Genomic DNA, 17,214 nt, shown 5'->3' on the forward strand with positions numbered 1-17,214 from the left:
GTCCCGGGGTGAAGGAAGCGGAGGGTGCGGTCCCTAGGGCCGGAGGAGCGGGTGCGGCGGCCGCCAGCAGACGGGTATCGCGGAGCCCAGCCCACGCCGCGCGGGGTCGCCGGCTCGGGTCGCAGCGGGGGCGGCGAGGGCGGCGGGGCGGGGCCGGCGAGGGCGGCGGGGCGGGGCCGGGAAGCGTGCGCGGGACGGGGCGGGGTTGCGTGCGCGCCCGCGCCAATCACAAGCGCCGCCGGGAGGGGCGCGCGCACGGAAAGGCCGGGAAGCGGAGGGGCGGGCCGGGCGCCACGCGCAGCCAATCGGGACGCCACGCCGCCCTGACGTGAGGCTCTCCCGGGCTCAGAGCGCCAGTCGACAGGCCGGGCCGCGGAGTGCGCGGGCGCGCGGGCGCGCGGGCGCGCCAGGCGGGACTTCCGCCGAGCCCCGGAAGCGAGAGCTGTGTGTTCTCATGCGAACGGGAAGGAGCGTTGGGGCGCCGGAGTCGCGAGGTTGAGACATTTTCGGGCCCGAAACGGGAAGGAGCCGCCGCCGCCCGCCGCCAGCCCGCGCCGCGCCGCCCCCGCCGCTCGTCCGGGCCGGCCGCGCCCTCCCCGCCCCTCCCTCTCGGCCCGTCCGCGTGTGGCGCGGTCGCCGGGCACCGGGGCTGCGGCGGTCGGCGGCCGGGCGGCGGCGGCGCTGCTGACAGGTGAGCGCGGCGGGCGGCGGGCGGGCCCCTCGGTGCCTTCCGCTCCCCGCTCGGTGCCGGGCCGCCGCCTCGGACCCGCGCCGCGCCCGCCTGTCACGGGCCGCCATCTTCCCGGAGGACGCGGCGGGCGGAGTGCGGGCCGGACGGGGCCGGGCGGCGGGCAGGGCCGCGGTGGCGGAGGCCGCGGGGCGGCCGGCGGGGCTTGGCCCGAGTGCGGGGCGGGCCGGGGGGGGGCCGGGCGGCGCCGGGGGGGGCGGCGGGCGGGGGCGGGCAGGGGTCTGGGGCCGGGCCGCGCCGCCGTCCGGCCCGCACTGCGGAGGCCTCGCCCTGCCCTCCGCCCCGGGCCCCGGTCCGCCGGCCGGCCGGGCGGGGAGGGGACGGGGTCACTGGGACCAGGAAGTGGGGATCCTGTTGCTCCGGGCGTGTCCGGGCGCTCGCGTCCTCCTCTCGGGCGGCTGGAGCCGAGGCGGGCTCCGGAGGGGCTGGAGGAACCCGGGGTCTGGGGACGCGGGGTGCTGGCGGCGGCGCCGGGACGCGCGGTGGCGAGGAGGACAGGTCAGCAGTGTCCCAGCACCGGCGCGCCGGGCGCGGCCGGTCAGAGTGGGAACTTCCCTTCGGCGCGGTTTCGCGCTCCGTCCGGCTGCTCCTGGTGTCTGCGAGCTGCGGCCTGCGGTTCTGGACGCGCCGCGGCGGGAGCCTCCGGGAGGGCTTCGGGGCGTCCGGCCGTCTCCTGGCCGCGGGCTGTGTGTCCTGCTGCGAGGGGACGTTCCGAGCCGTGGGGGGCCGGGCAGGCAGAAGGGCTTTCCTGGGGGGGGGGCGGTTGGTGCGGGTGCGGCGTCCAGAAAGGCCGGCGCCAGCCTGAGGACGAACGTCGTTAGCGTCCGGGTGTCCCTTCGGGAGTGCGGGTTGTCCTCCCGCCGCGCTCAGCCGCGCTGGTGGGCCGCGTGAGGGACGCACGACGCGCCCCAGTCGGGGCTCCGGGCTCGTTTGCTGGAGGGGGAGGGAAGGACGAGGTCCCCGTCCCCGGGGCTCTGCCTGCGCGGGGCGCGGTCTCCGTACTTCCCAGGGGCCGCTCCGTCCGGGCCGCAGCCCCGCAGCTGACCGGAGTTGACCCGCTGCGGCCGCCCGGCCTTCCCCGCGGGCAGCGCCGGAGCCGCCGTCGCGGGAGTCAGGCTGCCAGCGACCCTCCGCTCAGGTGTGCTGGGGTGGCTGGAGGCCTCAGGCCGCCCGTGGAGGGGACCGCTGACCTCCCTTCGAAGCTCGCCCGCGGCCGGACGCGCGCTTCGCTCCGTTCTGGAGCAGCGACTGAGCTCACTGACGGACACCAAGTCGTGGCACTGCCCGGGAGTGACCGGTCCTCTCGGTGCCTCGCTTTCCTCGTCTCATCGTCTGGTGTCAGCCTCGCGGGGCTGCCGTCCCCCCGTCGGCGGTGCTGTCTCCGCCGCGTGTTTGTACGACGACTTTCTCACCCACACCTGCGGGCGGCGCGGGCCTCCTCGCTGTTGCCGCGCTCTGCCCGCGGTGTCCGTGCCGGCTGGACGGCGTCTGCCGGGCTTGGTTTCTGCTCGATCGCCAGTTTTGCGCAGGGGAAGCAGGTTCTGAGGATAAGTGTGTATTTTGAGAAAGGAACTACCCTGTATTTGAGTGGCAGCCGGAGAGAAAATGGGTGATGAGGAGTTAGCATTTATTGGGCTTCGGCGAAGAGGAGCTGAAATTAAGTGGCAGCACATTGAGGGACGCGTTTGATTTTATGTAGGGCTCCGGCGGATTGTGCTTTCTTTTATTTGTGTTTTTAAGGATTTTATGGATTTGGCAGAGAGAGACAGCGAGAGCAGAAACACAAGCAGAGGGAGTGGGAGCGGGAAAGCAGGCTTCTGGCTGAGCCGGCTCTATCCCAGGACCGCGGGATCATGACGGACCCGAGGCGGACGCTGAGCAGCGGAGCCCCCGCAGGCGTCCTAGGGATTGTGCTTTAAAAAACGGTTGGGAGTTGGAGAATTTATGGAACTTAATATGATTTCCACTAATAAGCACAAATTTTGACAAATACGTATTTAAACTCTGCAGAAACATTCTAGTCGCTTGTTTTTATGAAGCAGTCTTCACATATCCTAAACCATGGTTCTGAAACGCAAAGTGCAAGTTGAGAGCCCCAGGTTGTTAACACTCATACCGTAAGCAGTGCCTTCAAGGAGCCCCAAGACTGTAAGTGGATTTGCAACAGTTTTACAAGTTTTTGTAGTGGGAGATCTGAGGCCCATGTTACCGAGTGGGAAGTGGGTGTGACAGACTCCTTCCACTGTTGCTTGCATGTTACGCTGCAGTTCATACTTTCCATAGTGATAAGTAGGATTATTATTTAGGTCTTCTAATTTTAGTAACGTGCTATCTTTTTTTTTTAAAGATTTTATTTATTTATTCGACAGAGATAGATCACAAGTAGGCAGAGAGGCAGCAGAGAGAGAGGAGGAAGTAGGCTCCCTGCTGAGCAGAGAGCCCGATGGGGGGCTCGATCCCAGGACCCTGGGATCATGACCCAAGCCGAAGGCAGAGGCTTAACCCACTGAGCCACCCAGGCACCCCTCCTTTGATACTTTGATAAACTGTCTTTTCACCATTTTTCTGTGAAGTCCTCATAGCTTAGTTAATAAGGACTGCTACTGAGTGATGCCAACAGTTTTGTGTCCTGTCTCACGGTTCGGTTTTTTCTTCAGTGTCCTCCTTGCTTCCTTGATAGTGGGACCTAGGTCACAGAGTGCATTGTAGAACACTAAGGCCATTTCGTATTTAAGTCAAATTTGAAAGTATGCTACTTAATTTTTAGAGGGAGTTTAATAATCATTGAGATGAGACTTAGTCTTCACTGAAAGTGTTCTTTTTTTTTTTTTTCACTGAAAGTGTTCTTAATGAAATTCGATATGCAAATGTATGGGCTTGAAAACTTAAAATTAGGATAGTATTTATTTGTGTGATAAAAATAAAGTGCCTTTTTAATTTACAACATACCATTTTACTCACACTGTGGCCAGAGGTTGCTTTATAGGCATATCCTGATTGCTAAGCCCTTGTAAAAACTCCTCCGTGACTGTCCCCTGTCTAAATGAGAAACGCCCAGGGACCCTGCTCCAGGGGCCTTGGCGTTTCTGCCCCCTCCTTGCTGGCTGGGCTGCCTTCCCTTGGCCTCAACTGACCACTGCCTCTCCCTCAGAAGCGTGGAGTTGCAAACGGTGTTGCCTTTGCTCCACATTTCTCTGCTTGAGATGGAATCTTTTTTTTTTTTTAAACTTCTTCACTCTTTAATCCATCTTTATAAAGGTATTCCAGGAGTCTTTCAGGAATGCTTGCCTTAATTTCTAAGGTCGTGCTTAGTGCTTTGCTGTTTCTGTAGCAGCTCAGGCACAGCATCTAACGAATTAGTGTAAGCTCCTTGTGGGTGAGATCTTTTTTGTTTGTAACCTCTTTGGCCAGCTCAGGTCCAGGTGCACTATACAGATCTTCTCAACTTGTGATCGGTTATGTCCCGGTAGACCTACTGTAGGTTGAAAATACTAAGTTGAAAGTGGGTTTCGTACACCTGACCTAGAGCATCATAGCTTAGCCTTGTTTGCTGTAAACAGGCTCAGAGCACTTCCATTAGCCTGCAGTTAGGGCAGAATCACCTAACACAAAGCCTATTTGTTTATGAAGTGTTGAGTATCTGTCTCCTGTAATTCACTGAATACTGTACTGAAAGTGACAGAATGGTCGCATGGGTGCAGGACGGTCGGTAGTCAGTGTATCTCAGTTGTTACTCCTGTGATCTAGGGGCTGACTGGGAGGGAGCTTCCTAACCTGGGGCAGGATCGAAATTCAGAATTTGAGGTACGGTTTCCACTGAATGTGTATTGCTTTTGCACCATTGTGAAGTTGAAAAATTGTAAGTCCAGCCATCGTAGGTTGGAGACCCATCTGTAGGTGTTCAGTAAACTGTTCAACCAGATGGAAAAAGGCGTGTCTAAAGACACCTCTCGTTTTGGTTGTAGGGAATTGATTTGCAGATTGTACAGTTGCACGCCTTTGTAAACAAACATAAAAATCTTCACTTGAAATGAGTGCAATAGAGAGTGCATGGTTATATAAAATAGACAAAATATTACTGATTTGATAGTGGTATCTAGTGCGTGCTGTGAATTGGATGGAGTCATTTAATCATGTGACTTACATTGTACTCTTTCTCAGTGTTTAAAAACTTGCCCCCTTTTAATAAAAAATGTTTCTTGGCTTTAAAGCTAAAACAGATTGTATTAATAAAACAAATCAATTACAATAGACAAAAATTATATTTATTTATTACTTATTACAAGATTTTTAAAATTTATTTGACAAAAGAGAGACACAGCAAGAGAGGGAACACAAAGAGGGGAAGCGGGAGAGGGAGAAGCAGGCTTCCCGCCGAACAGGGAGCCTAATGCGGGGCTTGATCCCAGGACCCTGGGATCTTGACCTGTGCCAAAGGCAGATACTTAATGACTGAGCCACCCAGGCACCCTGGGAATGTATTTTTAAACTTCAGTGGATTTTTCCATTTTTCATTTCCTGTAGAGAGTCTTCGCTTCAGGGTTTGGTAGGAACGAAAGGCCCTGGAGGAAAGACAAGGGTTTGTGCCTTCCTTGAGCAGGTGTTTTTGATCAGTAAGACGCTAGCAATACCAAGACAAATGATGCCAGAAGTTTTCTCTAAGGCTTGTGGTCTACGAGGGATTAGAAAAGTGGGATGTTTTATTTAAAGTAAAGCAGACAGGCTTTTGGATTCTTGAAGCTTCCATCCACAGAACTTGTTGATGGCTCTCAGCACCACACGCCCTCGAGTGGTCTCTCTGTCACTGTAGCACATCCTGTGGCGGACCCTCTCATCTCCCTTCCCTGCCTTATTTTTCTCTGTGGCTCTTATTACATTATCATGTACCATGTCATTTCCATAGTTCATGTATGGTCTGTCTTCTGGGGCTTGAATTAACTCTGTAAGCCTGAGGGTTTCTATTTTGTTCGTTGACAGGAACTCAGGCCTCTCAGTGGTACAGAGTATTCACCAAATAATTCGTGAATAAATCTGGGGGCCAGAGTGGTGAGCAAAAGGGATGGATTGCTCTGCTTTTTGGGGTTTATGGGCCACGGAGGCAGGTGGATGACCAGATAACCACATATGAGAGCCATGCATTGTGCTGGCCTTGTGGGCCTCATGGGCCCTCGAAGGAAGAGTGTGGTGGGGCAGAGTCAGCCTGCTAGGCAAACAGGGTGAGTGTCAATGACTCTGTGCACAGGGTTTGGACGAATAATCTGAATGAGGCTCAGTAAAGAAGGGCGAGTCAAGATAGCAGCTGGATCGTATAGGATGTGAGATGTCTTTGTGTAGGTGAGAAGTTTGCTCTGTATCCCAAGAACGGTGGAAAGCACTTGGAGGGTTTTCAGCAGGAGAATTACAAGACCAGAATTGCCATTTTAAGTGATTAGCCGGCATTATGGAGAGTGACGTGGAGAGGAAGGGAAGGGCATACATATGGATGGGCGTTCCACACTGGTCCCTGAGGTGGAGGGCCCTGGTGTTTATGCTTATGTGCATCCCAGGGGCAAAGGCCAAGCCCTGGCCTAAATGAAGAATAGCTTGCTTAGAAACTCATTCAGTTTTATTATACAGAATGTTTAAAATGATGGTTTAAAAATATGCCTTAAATTTACTAGTATTTAACAGTTGTAAAGTATGTTACATCAGCTTTTAAGGTGGGCCAGTTGACAGATTCCTTTTTTAGAAACATTGCTGAAAAATGAGAACATCCTGTTTTCAGATTTCCAAAAGCTTTGTTTTACTGTCAAAGCTCAAAATATAAGAACAAAAACATAGTGATCAATTTGATACACGTTTACAAGTCACCTTAATTTACAGATTTGTTATAGCTCTCTGAACATATTAAACATGCCCTTTTAAGTATTTTTTTTTTTTAAATACCGTGTCCTTTAAAACCCGTTCTTTAAAGATTGCTTTCTGAATATTTCTCTTGGTTGATTATTTTATCTCTATTTCATTCTTAAATCTTCCATCTGTGTAATTTCTGCCTTACCATATATATACATGTATACGCCCACAGAGGTGCAGTACCGTAGTCCTTTGCTGCCTGGCTTTTCCCAGCTCTGCAGAGTCATAGGATAGCAGGCACTTTTGAAAGTAGACTTGAAGTCCCTGTGGAAAGTTACCTTTTAGCAATCTAGGCGTTTAGAATGCAAAACCATTTTCTCCTTAGGAGGTAAAAACATTCAAATAATTGGTGGTCCGCTGGTTGTCATTTAGTGCAGAAGTTTAGTGTGAAAACCTTTTTGGATGAAACTTTCCTTGGGATTATTGGACGTTCCATGTTTCTTTTTGATCAATATCCATAACTCCAGTGCTGCTTGTTTTCAGAGTCTAATGCTGTTTCCGGTTTCCCTTCAACAGGTTACTTGTGTACAGACCATTGTACAAATGAGTAACTGGTGAATCAGCAGTATTTTCTTCTGCACCTCTTAAATGCGGGGGTGGGGCCAGCAGTGCAGACCGAAGGTCCGAATGACCGGGGCCGCACACTTCTTTCTGTGTGTTGTTGTGTTTCCATTTCTTCTGCTGAAATCGTTACCTTTCAGGCCTCTGTGCCGGAGAGTTAACCTCTAAGGGTGAATGGACTGGGGGAAGAAGAAAATAACATTTGCAGGCCGTTTGGGGGTTCAGTCGCTTGAGCTCCTGTCCTTGGCTCAGGTCATGATCCTAGGAGTGGGTCCTGCATCAGGCTCCCTGCTCAGCGGGGAGCCTGCTTCTCCCTCTCCCCTACCTGCTGCTCCCCCTGCCCACTCTCTCTCTGTGTTAAATAAATGAATAAAATTTTTTTTAAAAAAGAAAGAACAGAACATGCATCTGCCATACACATCTGCAGGAGTCTCTGTGACCTGGTAAGGCTTCCCTCGGAGTGCGTCTTCCCTTGGAGTGTGGCCTCTTCCTGCACAGGACTTCCTTGAGGTCCTCCTGACCCTGCGTTTTAGTAGGTTTGGTCAGGCCCACGGACAGTCTTGGGACTTTTCCTTTGAAGTTCAGAATATGGAAAGTGTGCTTGTCACTGCAGGTTTTTGCTCTGTTAACTCACTGTTTTTCTTGAAAATGCAAGATTACAGCTTAAGGTAAAGAGCCATAGGTCAGATGTTTTCCAAGGGTCATTATGTGGCCACAAATGATATTACTGGGCAGTTTTATGAGCAGGGAAATAAAAAGCTAGATCATTAACTTCCGGTTTACGTTGTAGCGCGGTAAGTTTGTTAGAAACTTATAAGGAACGTACTGACCGAGTGTTTAGTAATGGCATAGTACATTTGATCAGCCTTAATCCAGTTGTGTGGAGAATTTTGTTTTCATCAGCACCATTGGTCACTGTGGAGTTACCAGACGGAGAGAGAAAGCTTTTGTTCTTCCGCCCTGTTCCTACAGTGCTCTGTGGGAGTGCGGTAACACTTGGGACAGTCACTGTCTGAGGCTGAGTGTGGGTCTGCTTTATTTTATTAAATAAAATTTAGAGATTTGATAACTTATCTCTGAAATAACTGTCAGAAAAATAGTGTAACTCTGCAGTTGCTGTTCAAGGATTTTGGAGCTTTAATGACTCAAACCGAAGGCCCCAGGAGTGTAAAGTTAGTGCAAGGGGCAGCTAGTTAGCAGGTGGCAGAGCTCCGTGCCTGTGCTGTCCTCTCTGAGCTCAGCCCTGCGTTGTACTCTAATTACAGACCTCATGTAAGATGCTGCTTAATAGTGGGATTTCAAAAGAAAAAGTGAAACTGGTAAAAGCATTCACTTTATGTATGCTACAGAATTTTAAGTTGGCATTTTATTTTTTTTAAAGCAGAATCTTAAAGCTGCTATTAAACTGTGTTTTTAAAAACATTGAGAAAACATTTATAATAAGAAAAGTAAGGATATTGTTTATCATTTTAGATAATTTAACTCACTGGCTTTAATCAGCTTTGGAAGGCGCAAGTAGGTCTTCCAGTTTGTGTCCTCTATTAAGACTGTGGTTTACATACTGTCTTTGAGAATTAGTTTGAGAAATTCCTAAGAATTTGGCGGTTTCCTTCCTAAACTGCACTTTGGTATCTCTGCTGCTGGTGCAGGGTTCTGTGTTCACGCTTTGGTAGTGTCCGCGCCTGTGTTCGTGCTCCTCCCTTTTCAGTAAAGAGGAGCTCGAACCTGAGAGAGGGTCACTTCGGTGAGCGCTGTACCGCCTCTCCCAGCCGAGTTTACCGTCCTCAGCCGCTGTTCTCTTCCGCTTCCTGCCGTGTGCAATGACTTCAGATTTTAGCAACCTGGAGTTTGCCTACAAAATGTGAGAAATGAATGCAGATTGCCACAGTTCTCACCCTCAGCAGTGTGTTTGGCTTGGAATTCAGAGGACCCAAAATCCTTGCTTGTTTTTGTTTTTGTTTTTCAGAACACCTGTTTTGCTGTTTGGAAAACTGAGGCCTGGAGACAGTTTGCTTTACATGACATGATGAAGACTAGAAAATGGGGTCTATCTAGTTTCTTTCTTCTAAGTCCATTGCAAATAGGACCCAGCTCTTGCATATGCTGCGTTAGGTACAGTAACCTGATATATTTGTGGCCTATGCCACACAGCCCAGCTGAGCTTCAGAAATGCTGGTTTTTATTTTATTTTATTTATTTATTTTTTTAAGATTTTATTTATTTATTTGACAGAGATCACAGGCAGGCAGAGAGAGAGGAAGAGAGCAGACTCCCTGCTGAGCAGGGAGCCTGATGCGGGGCTCGATCCCAGGACCCTGAGATCATGACCTGAGCTGAAGGCAGAGGCTTTAACCCACTGAGCCACCCAGGCGCCCCTGACCAGAACGTTTTAATAGTACTTTTTATAGTGAGTGTCATTGGGGTCAGGGGCTCCCCACATCCCAGGACTGAGAGAAGTTCATTTACCTTGCTGAACAGCCTGTCAGAATTATTGGAGCCGATGAGGACTCTGATAGTTTGCTTGGAACTTCTATGGTGTTGTTAAGTTCATCTGTTGAACTCCAATCCTAACTGAGTCGTGATCCAGTTATTTCTAAAATGGAGATGGTATTAGGCCTAGGATACATATCCTTTGGTATATCAGAATGAAAGATTATCTAAAGTGGTATATATTTTTGAACTCATTAACTGTGGAACTTAAATTCTTTTTTAAGAGTAGTGTCAGTTTGGGCGCCTGGGTGGCTCAGTTGGTTAAGCAGCTGCCTTCAGCTCAGGTCATGGTCCCAGAGTCCTGGGATCGAGTCCCACATCGGGCTCCCAGCTCCATGGGGAGTCTGCTTCTCCCTCTGACCTCCCTTCTCGTGCTCTCTCTCACTCTGTCTCTCTCTCTCTCTCAAAATAAATAAATAAAAAAAAATCTTAAAAAAAAAAGAGTAGTGTCAGTTTTATAAGGAACACTTCATGTTAGGTGGTATTCGTTGCATTTCAGTATTCCCTTTTAGCCGGGTCATGTTGGGAGATGTGAAAGCATGCTCAGGTTGTCACACCTGGCATTTGAGCCCTGGTCTCAGGCTCTGGCTGCTACTTTGTGAGTCAGGGTGGTGCTTTGTGGCTCCCCAGGTCCGGCCTCTGCCTAGTAATTAGTTATGACTGCATTGGTGTTTAATCGTGCTCTGTGCCGTACCTGCCCTAAACAAGCTCACAGCAGGTCAGATGAGCATGCCCAGTGTCACTGCCCAGTTAGTGGGAGTCAGGGTGCTGGGTGTGCCTCGAGTCCCTGCTCTTGACCTCCTCCTCAGATGCCCAGCTTGCTGTCCATAAGGTGGACTAGGGGGTCCTTGAACTTCCTAGTCTGTGTTTAACATTTCAGGTATATGTCTGTTTTCCCTGGGGAAGGACTCAGCTTTCAGCAGATTTTCAAAAAGATATTTGACCTCCACCTTCAATACAAGTCATAGTTTTAGTGTGTTTGCTACTCGGAAGTTCAAGGATTCGTTGTTATTTTTTTAGTTAAATGTAACTTTTTATTGTCAGCATCACTCTGTAGTTAACTCTCTGCATGCTCAGATTCCACGTACACACGTATGCACACACACATACAGCATCTAGAGAGTATTTGAAAGGAAATGAAATGAAAATGAACCCATAGTAATTTTGCCCCAACCTAAAAACACTGCCTTTTCCTACATTAACACATTTTTGTAGTTTGCAGCAACAGAGGCTTTTACTGGGCATCATCATTTTAAATACCAAGAATTTCTTCTCATGTGTTTATTGCATGAAAAATGCAGTGACTAAACAAATGTGTATCTGCTGAGGTTTTGTTCTGTTAGGTTCTGTGTCAGAAATACAGTGACTGAGAAGGTAGACTTTCCTGCCTTCCCAGCACTGAAGAGACAGTGCACATTTGGCACACACTGTCCCTGGGTGTGAAGGCCTTGCAACCCAGGCGGTGGAGGAGATGGCGGGTCCCAAGTGCAGGCCTTTGGGGTTGAAAACTACGGAGTGCAAGACCGTCTCCTGTATCGGAAAAGTCATCTACAAAGAATTGGTGGGGTTGGAGATGCATAAGAAGTTGGGGTGGTAATTTGGTTCAGAGATGATGGGTATCTGAGCAGTTTTTATCAGTAATAGAGATCGGGAGACAGATACAGGCTTATTTGAGAGGAAGAAGTTAAAAGTGTTTTGTAGGTTTCTGGATTGGGCAGCTGGGTAGAAGTTCTGTTCTCTTTCCTTGAGATGGAGGGATTGTCAGTTTTTATTTATTTGTCTTAAATGAGAAGGGTGGTGGGAATGGATTTTTTTTTTTTTTACAGATACTTCTTATTCATTTGACAGACAGAGATCACAGGTTGGCAGAGAGGCAGGCAGAGAGAGAGGAGGAAGCAGGCTCCCTGCTGAGCAGAGAGCCCGATGTGGGGCTCGACCCCATAACTCTGAGATCATGACCCAAGCTGAAGGCAGAGGCCCAACCCACTGAGCCACCCGGGCACCCCGGGAACGGATTTTTTTTTAAAACAACTGATTTTGAGGAGTCTATAGGTCAAAAAATGGTCTGCAGAGGGGTGCCTGGGTGGCTCAGTGGGTTAAGCCTCTGCCTTCGGCTCGGGTTGTGATCCCAGGGTCCTGGGATCGAGCCCCACATCGCGCCCTCTGCTTGGCAAGGAGCCTGCTTCTCCCTCTCTCTCTGCCTGCCTCTGTGCCGACTTGTGCTCTCTGTTAAATAAATAAGTAAATAAATAAAAATCTTTAAAAAAAAAAGGTCTGCACATATTTGCTTAGTTACACTGATGTTCGTTCTGTGGTGTTCACTGAAGCCATGAACGCAGAGCCCAGGGAGGCACAGCTCACGCCGGTGAGCCCAGGTGCCGCGCCTGGTGGCCGGTGGGCCAGGCCGGCTGTGCCGGTGCCACCTGCGCTCTGCCTGCCCGTTACGCTGTCGGCTTAGAAAAGCCAGTGCAGTGCGTTGCCAAACTTGTTCAGCGCAGTTATACTCCTTGGTGCAGTTACATGATTTAGCTAATAGAAATGGATAAAAATAGTAGAAAAACATTCATAGGAAAACTCATTTGAAAACTTTGGAGTGTCTCAGTAAAAACAAACCACTAAGAAAACTGTTCACTTGGGTCTGTGGATAGGACGGTTGTAAACAATTGGAGAATAATTACTCCAGCAGGACTGTACGGTTCACACTTGGAAGCGAAGCTGAACGTTAAAGAGACGAAGTGCAAGTCTTAGGGGACGCGTTGCGGTTTACGTGAGAAGCAAAGACGGCCTCGACCGACGGGCTCGGTCTCAGGCAACCCGAGTGACGGAGCCTGGACAAGTCGAAGTGGCTACGGACCCGCGCGCGGGCTTCGGAAGGACCTGCTTTCGCTTCCGGTCGCTTCGGGTCGCGCGGGGCGGCGAGCGCTTTACTGCGCTCCGCGGGGGAGCGGCGTCCGCGGCCGAAGGGAGCGGGAGGCCGCGGGGATGACGCGTGTCCCGCGGCGAGGGCGTCCCGCGGCGAGGGCGGGCGTGCGGAGGCCTCGGGAGCGTCTCCCGGGAGCGGGGCGTCGGCCGTCCCGGCGGAGCGCGCCTGCCTGCGAGGCCCCAGCCTCTCCCTCCCGTCCTGCCGGTGTCTGGCGCGTCGTCTTCGGAGAGAGCCCCGCGGGCGCGTTTGAGCGGCGAAGGGAGAAGTGGGGTCCAGACCGCAGGTAGAGGACCCGTGCGCCTTCAGTGAATACGCTGTTTTTTCTCCAAGCCAATGTTTGGGTAGGATTGATTTGTTTGAGAGAGAGAAAGAGCAAGACGGGGAGAGAGCGGGAGCCTGCGGGCGGGGCAGACTCCCGACTTGGCGCTCGATCCCAGGACCCTGCGATGATGACCTGAGCCGAAGACAGACGAGTCATCGACTGAGCCCCCCAGGTGCCCACTCCAGACCTTCCTGGACGTGGAAACTACTGAGGAGAAACTGGGTCATTGTCATGAAGCGTTTTCACGTTGTCGAATGCATAGGCTGTAGCTGGGTCCCTAGCGCTGACTTAGGAGGCCTGACTTTCACGAGCTGTGTAGGAGGACGGTTGTTACAGAGTATTTCCCTCTCCCCAGAGTGCCGAGAAGTACACATCTGGTAGGAATATTAAATTCAAGAAAGGGGGATGCACTTTAATGTAGGTTTTGAAATTAGGCCTATTTTATCACCACTTAGAAAGCTATTAAATGGCTTTTAATTTTCTGAAAGACTTATTAGAGCGAGCCACGGCAGGACAGCATGAGCAGGGGCGGGGAGAGGGAGAGGGAATCTTCAAACAGACTTCCCGTGGAGATCAGAGTCTGACACGGCTCCATCCCAGGACCCAGAGATCCTGACCTGTGTGGAGGGCAGACGCGGGACCCAGTGAGCCCCCCAGGCACAGTAGTCGTCTTTATCACTTCCACCTGTTGGATCGAACTGCTCTTGACGTAGAGCCCTGCACGCTCTTGGGAATGTTTTCACGACTCGCTGAGTCCCATTGTCCTTCATTTGGAGAAACACTGTGCATTCAAGATGTTCTTCCTTTGTTTTGATTAATTGGCTGTTGATTAACACAGATCAAAAGTACCTTTTCTGAAAGTAAAGCTTTTTTTTTTTTTTTTTTTAAGTGTAACATCTTTGCAAACTGCATGCCTGTTAGAGGGTGAAGAAGTGGAAATAGTCTGCCAGTGTCAGGTGTACAGGTTTTTGTTGTGTTGGCTTTTCTTAAATTTAACTTTTTTTTGAGTAAACTACTCTGTATAGTTCCGGACTTCAGACCGGTTTCCACCTCTGATTCTGATCTTTGGTGCCCTCCTGGGTCAGCGGCATGTGGCTGTCCGGCAGCCCGGCTCAGTGCGCTCTGAGCCGCTGTCGAGCTCCAGCCTTTGCAGCTGAGCTCTCTTCTAAGGCTGCTCACCGCCACTGTGTCGTCCGGGGTCCCCTGAAAAGTTGTAGTTAGGTCACAGTAGATTGGGAACAGTAGTAAAATGTGGCTGGCATTCCTCAGGGGAATGAAAGACAGACAAGAAGACTGAGGTGCGCCGAGACTTCTCCTTTGCAAAGGGTTGAAGCAAGGTCCTATCCTATCCAGCCTTGGTTTTTCCAAGAGGACTTCGGGGTCTCTTGAAAGACTTTTTTGTGGTGTTGGTTCTGACCTTTCCTTGGTGCACCTGTACACTGATACTACATTAAGCTGTCAGCATTTTTTGTGTTCAGATGTAAATGAGAGAAAGTGAAGATTTTTAGGGAGAGTGTGGATTATCTCAAGAAAATGATGCCACGTTCAAAATGAAGTTAACAAAACTGCGTCATCAAACAAGGGAGAGCCACACATAATGCAGTTCCCTGGGGTAAAAATAAATTCTGAAAGAGATTGAATGAGGCATTTCTGCTCTTTGTCCATAAGGTGATAATACAGATGAAATGCCAGCAGTAGGCTGTTTTTTTTCCCCTTGGACACTAGACACACTTGGCTTGCAATCCGGAGGTTGTGTGCGGCAGAGGAAAGAGATGGCAGAGGTGGAGGTGCCCCTTGACCCAAAAGTGCCTGGGTGGCCGTGATCCCGGGACGGAGGGGCCCTGAGTAAGGCCTGAGCGGTTCAGCGGGCTGTCTGGCCTGCCACTGTGGCAGCCCTGGCTGGCCCGGGCTTACGGTTTACAGTATGGGAAGTGGTTCTTAATGGGGAAATGATGATAGACAGATGGAGGTCAGAGTACATTCTAAACAGGCTGGATTCGGGGCAGTTAGCTTCTCAACTATGGGATTGAACGTCTTTGTAGAAAACAGTTCTTCCTGTATTTCACTCCTTCCATTTTAGGCGGCACAGAGTAGACAGGCTGCATCGTGTCCGTGGAGGCCACTGGTCTGGTCTGGCCTTGCACTTGCTGGTCGTGTTCAGGCAGGCGTGCGGACCAGCCGAGCTCGTGCCCTGTGTAGCTAGGCCTAATGTGGTCGATGCTCTTTGCGTCTGCTTCTCTTGGGTGAAAAGATGTGTATCTGTTTCAGGACGTGGTCTTCTCCTGGAAAAGAAGTGACTCATGGTCAGAGGAAAAGATAGAGTTTGAGGGCAGAAAGGCGCTTTCTCTAAGGATATGATCGCCCACCCCAGCTTTGTGCCCTCTTTTACAAAATAACCATCACAGTCACACGCAGAGTGAGAGATAGGACTTTATAGTCTTCGTATTTGTTTCACTTGTTTCAAATAATATTTTATTTAGGCTTCCTTATGACCAAGTATTGGGCTGGTAGTTTGAAGTTTGTCAAAAATGCTTGTAACCAGAGGGTTAATGAGATGACCTAAACTCTCCCTTTGTTTTGTGCTATATTTTCATAAGAATTCCAGCTAAGACAGTCTTTTGAAATAATTGACCTCTCCACAGTGAGATAACATGTCATGCACCAATTTTTTTTTCTTTTGAGGTAGTGCGGGGAGAGGCAGAGAGAGGAAGAGAAAGAATCTTTTTTTTTAAAGATATTATTTATTCATTTGACAGGCAGAGATCAGAAGTAGGCAGAGAGGCAGGCAGAGAGAGAGGGGGAAGCAGGCTCCCCGCCGAGCAGAGAGCCCGATGCGGGGCTCGATCCCAGGACCCTGGGACCATGACCTGAGCCAAAGGCAGACGCTTAACCCACTGAGCCACCCAGGCGCCCCGGGAGAGAAAGAATCTTAAGCAGATTCCATGCCCAGCGGGGGGCCCAATGCAGGGCTCCATGTCGCAGCCCTGAGATCATGATCTGAGCGGAAACCGAGTGTCGACACTTCACCGACTGACCCACCCAGGCGTCCTGCCACCAACCAGCTTATTCATAAAGCTAGAAGGGACCTTTCTGGGTGTGTGTGTGTGTAGTTTCTAAAGAAATTCTAAAAAGCTGTTAGTGGGAAAATTTTTAAATGTAACTTTGGGGGTTTACTTCTCATGTAGGTACTTTTCCAGTCCTATTTGCTAGAGAAATAAGCGTGTCTTGTGTCTGATTCTATGCCCTCTCTAGGAGCAGAATCAGATCGAACTGTAAAAAATAAGTTACCTTTTCCCGCTGCCGGCTCTTTCAGTAGAAGCACAGGTGTACATGTGTAAAAGGAAATTTAAAAAATTAATCTGGAAGCTTACTGGCAGCATCTGTTCGGGACTGTTTCTCTACGGGGAGCCAGTTTAAATGTGTAATTGAACAACCACTTACTAAGGTTGGATTCCTTTCTTTCGTTTGTTTGTGTCTTTGCGTGCCAGCCGCAGTTACGGGGAAGAAGCTCTGCGGGGAGAATGGGCTGTCGTGGAGATAGTGCGTCGGAGAAATCGCTCTCCTGGAGACAGCTGTCTGTTGCTCTGTGAATGTTCCACTCTTCAAGCCTACAGAGTCCGTTGAATATATGATCTTTGTAAGGTGCCATGGAAGGTACATAGACTAACCTGCCCCAAGACAGGATCACGCGATGCAGACAGCCGCTGAGCCGCGAGATAAACCGGATAGTGCGGCCCGCAGCATCGGGCGAGTGCACGAGGAACCCTAACTCCTGTTGGAATATTTCATTTTCTTACGCCTCCATTTAGAGGTGTGCAAATGGAGTTCCTAGAAGAAAGTTGCTCTTCTTAATCAGTGTCCTTCCAGATCTGCAGATGCTCTGATTGTACTGGAATGATTTGAGTTAGTTCTTTGCCCATTTCTGTTTTTCCCAAGGAGTTTTAGTTCTGGAGGTCTGGAGGTCAACTGTCTTTCTACAAAGTATGTCCAGACATTGAAAGTAACAGATTTTGGCTTTTCTAACTGATTCTCAAAGGGGATCATCTAGTACTCTATTAGGGCAGTCTCTAAAGTTCTCAACCACCCGTTTTCCATATTTGGATAAACCTGTGTTTACTTACCTTGTTGAATGTTCATTTACGGTTTTTGGAAAACAGTCCCAGCAGTTCCAGCGGCGTTCTCAGAAGGCGTGTCTGTGCGGCAGCGTCTTGTCCCGTCCCGCGGCTCTTTTCAGGCTCTGTCCCTGAACCCCTCGCTCCCAGCTGTGGACTGCAGGAC

The 17,214-nt window shown here is 50.4% G+C and overlaps 1 protein-coding gene across 2 annotated transcripts in view; it reads left to right on the top strand.

Annotated features, from left to right (window-relative positions):
• The first annotated feature begins 512 nt into the window (after positions 1–512).
• LARP4B (La ribonucleoprotein 4B) overlaps positions 513–17,214 on the top strand; it is a 91,907-nt gene continuing 75,205 nt past the window's right edge. For both annotated transcript variants that reach the window (XM_080811237.1, XM_080811236.1), the window contains exon 1: positions 513–691. The gene's annotated coding sequence lies outside the window, so the exon portion shown is untranslated. The remainder of the gene's footprint in view (positions 692–17,214) is intronic.

The sequence above is a fragment of the Martes martes genome (genome assembly GCF_963455335.1).
Source record: "Martes martes genome assembly, chromosome: 8".
NCBI classification, from domain to species: Eukaryota; Metazoa; Chordata; class Mammalia; order Carnivora; family Mustelidae; genus Martes; species Martes martes.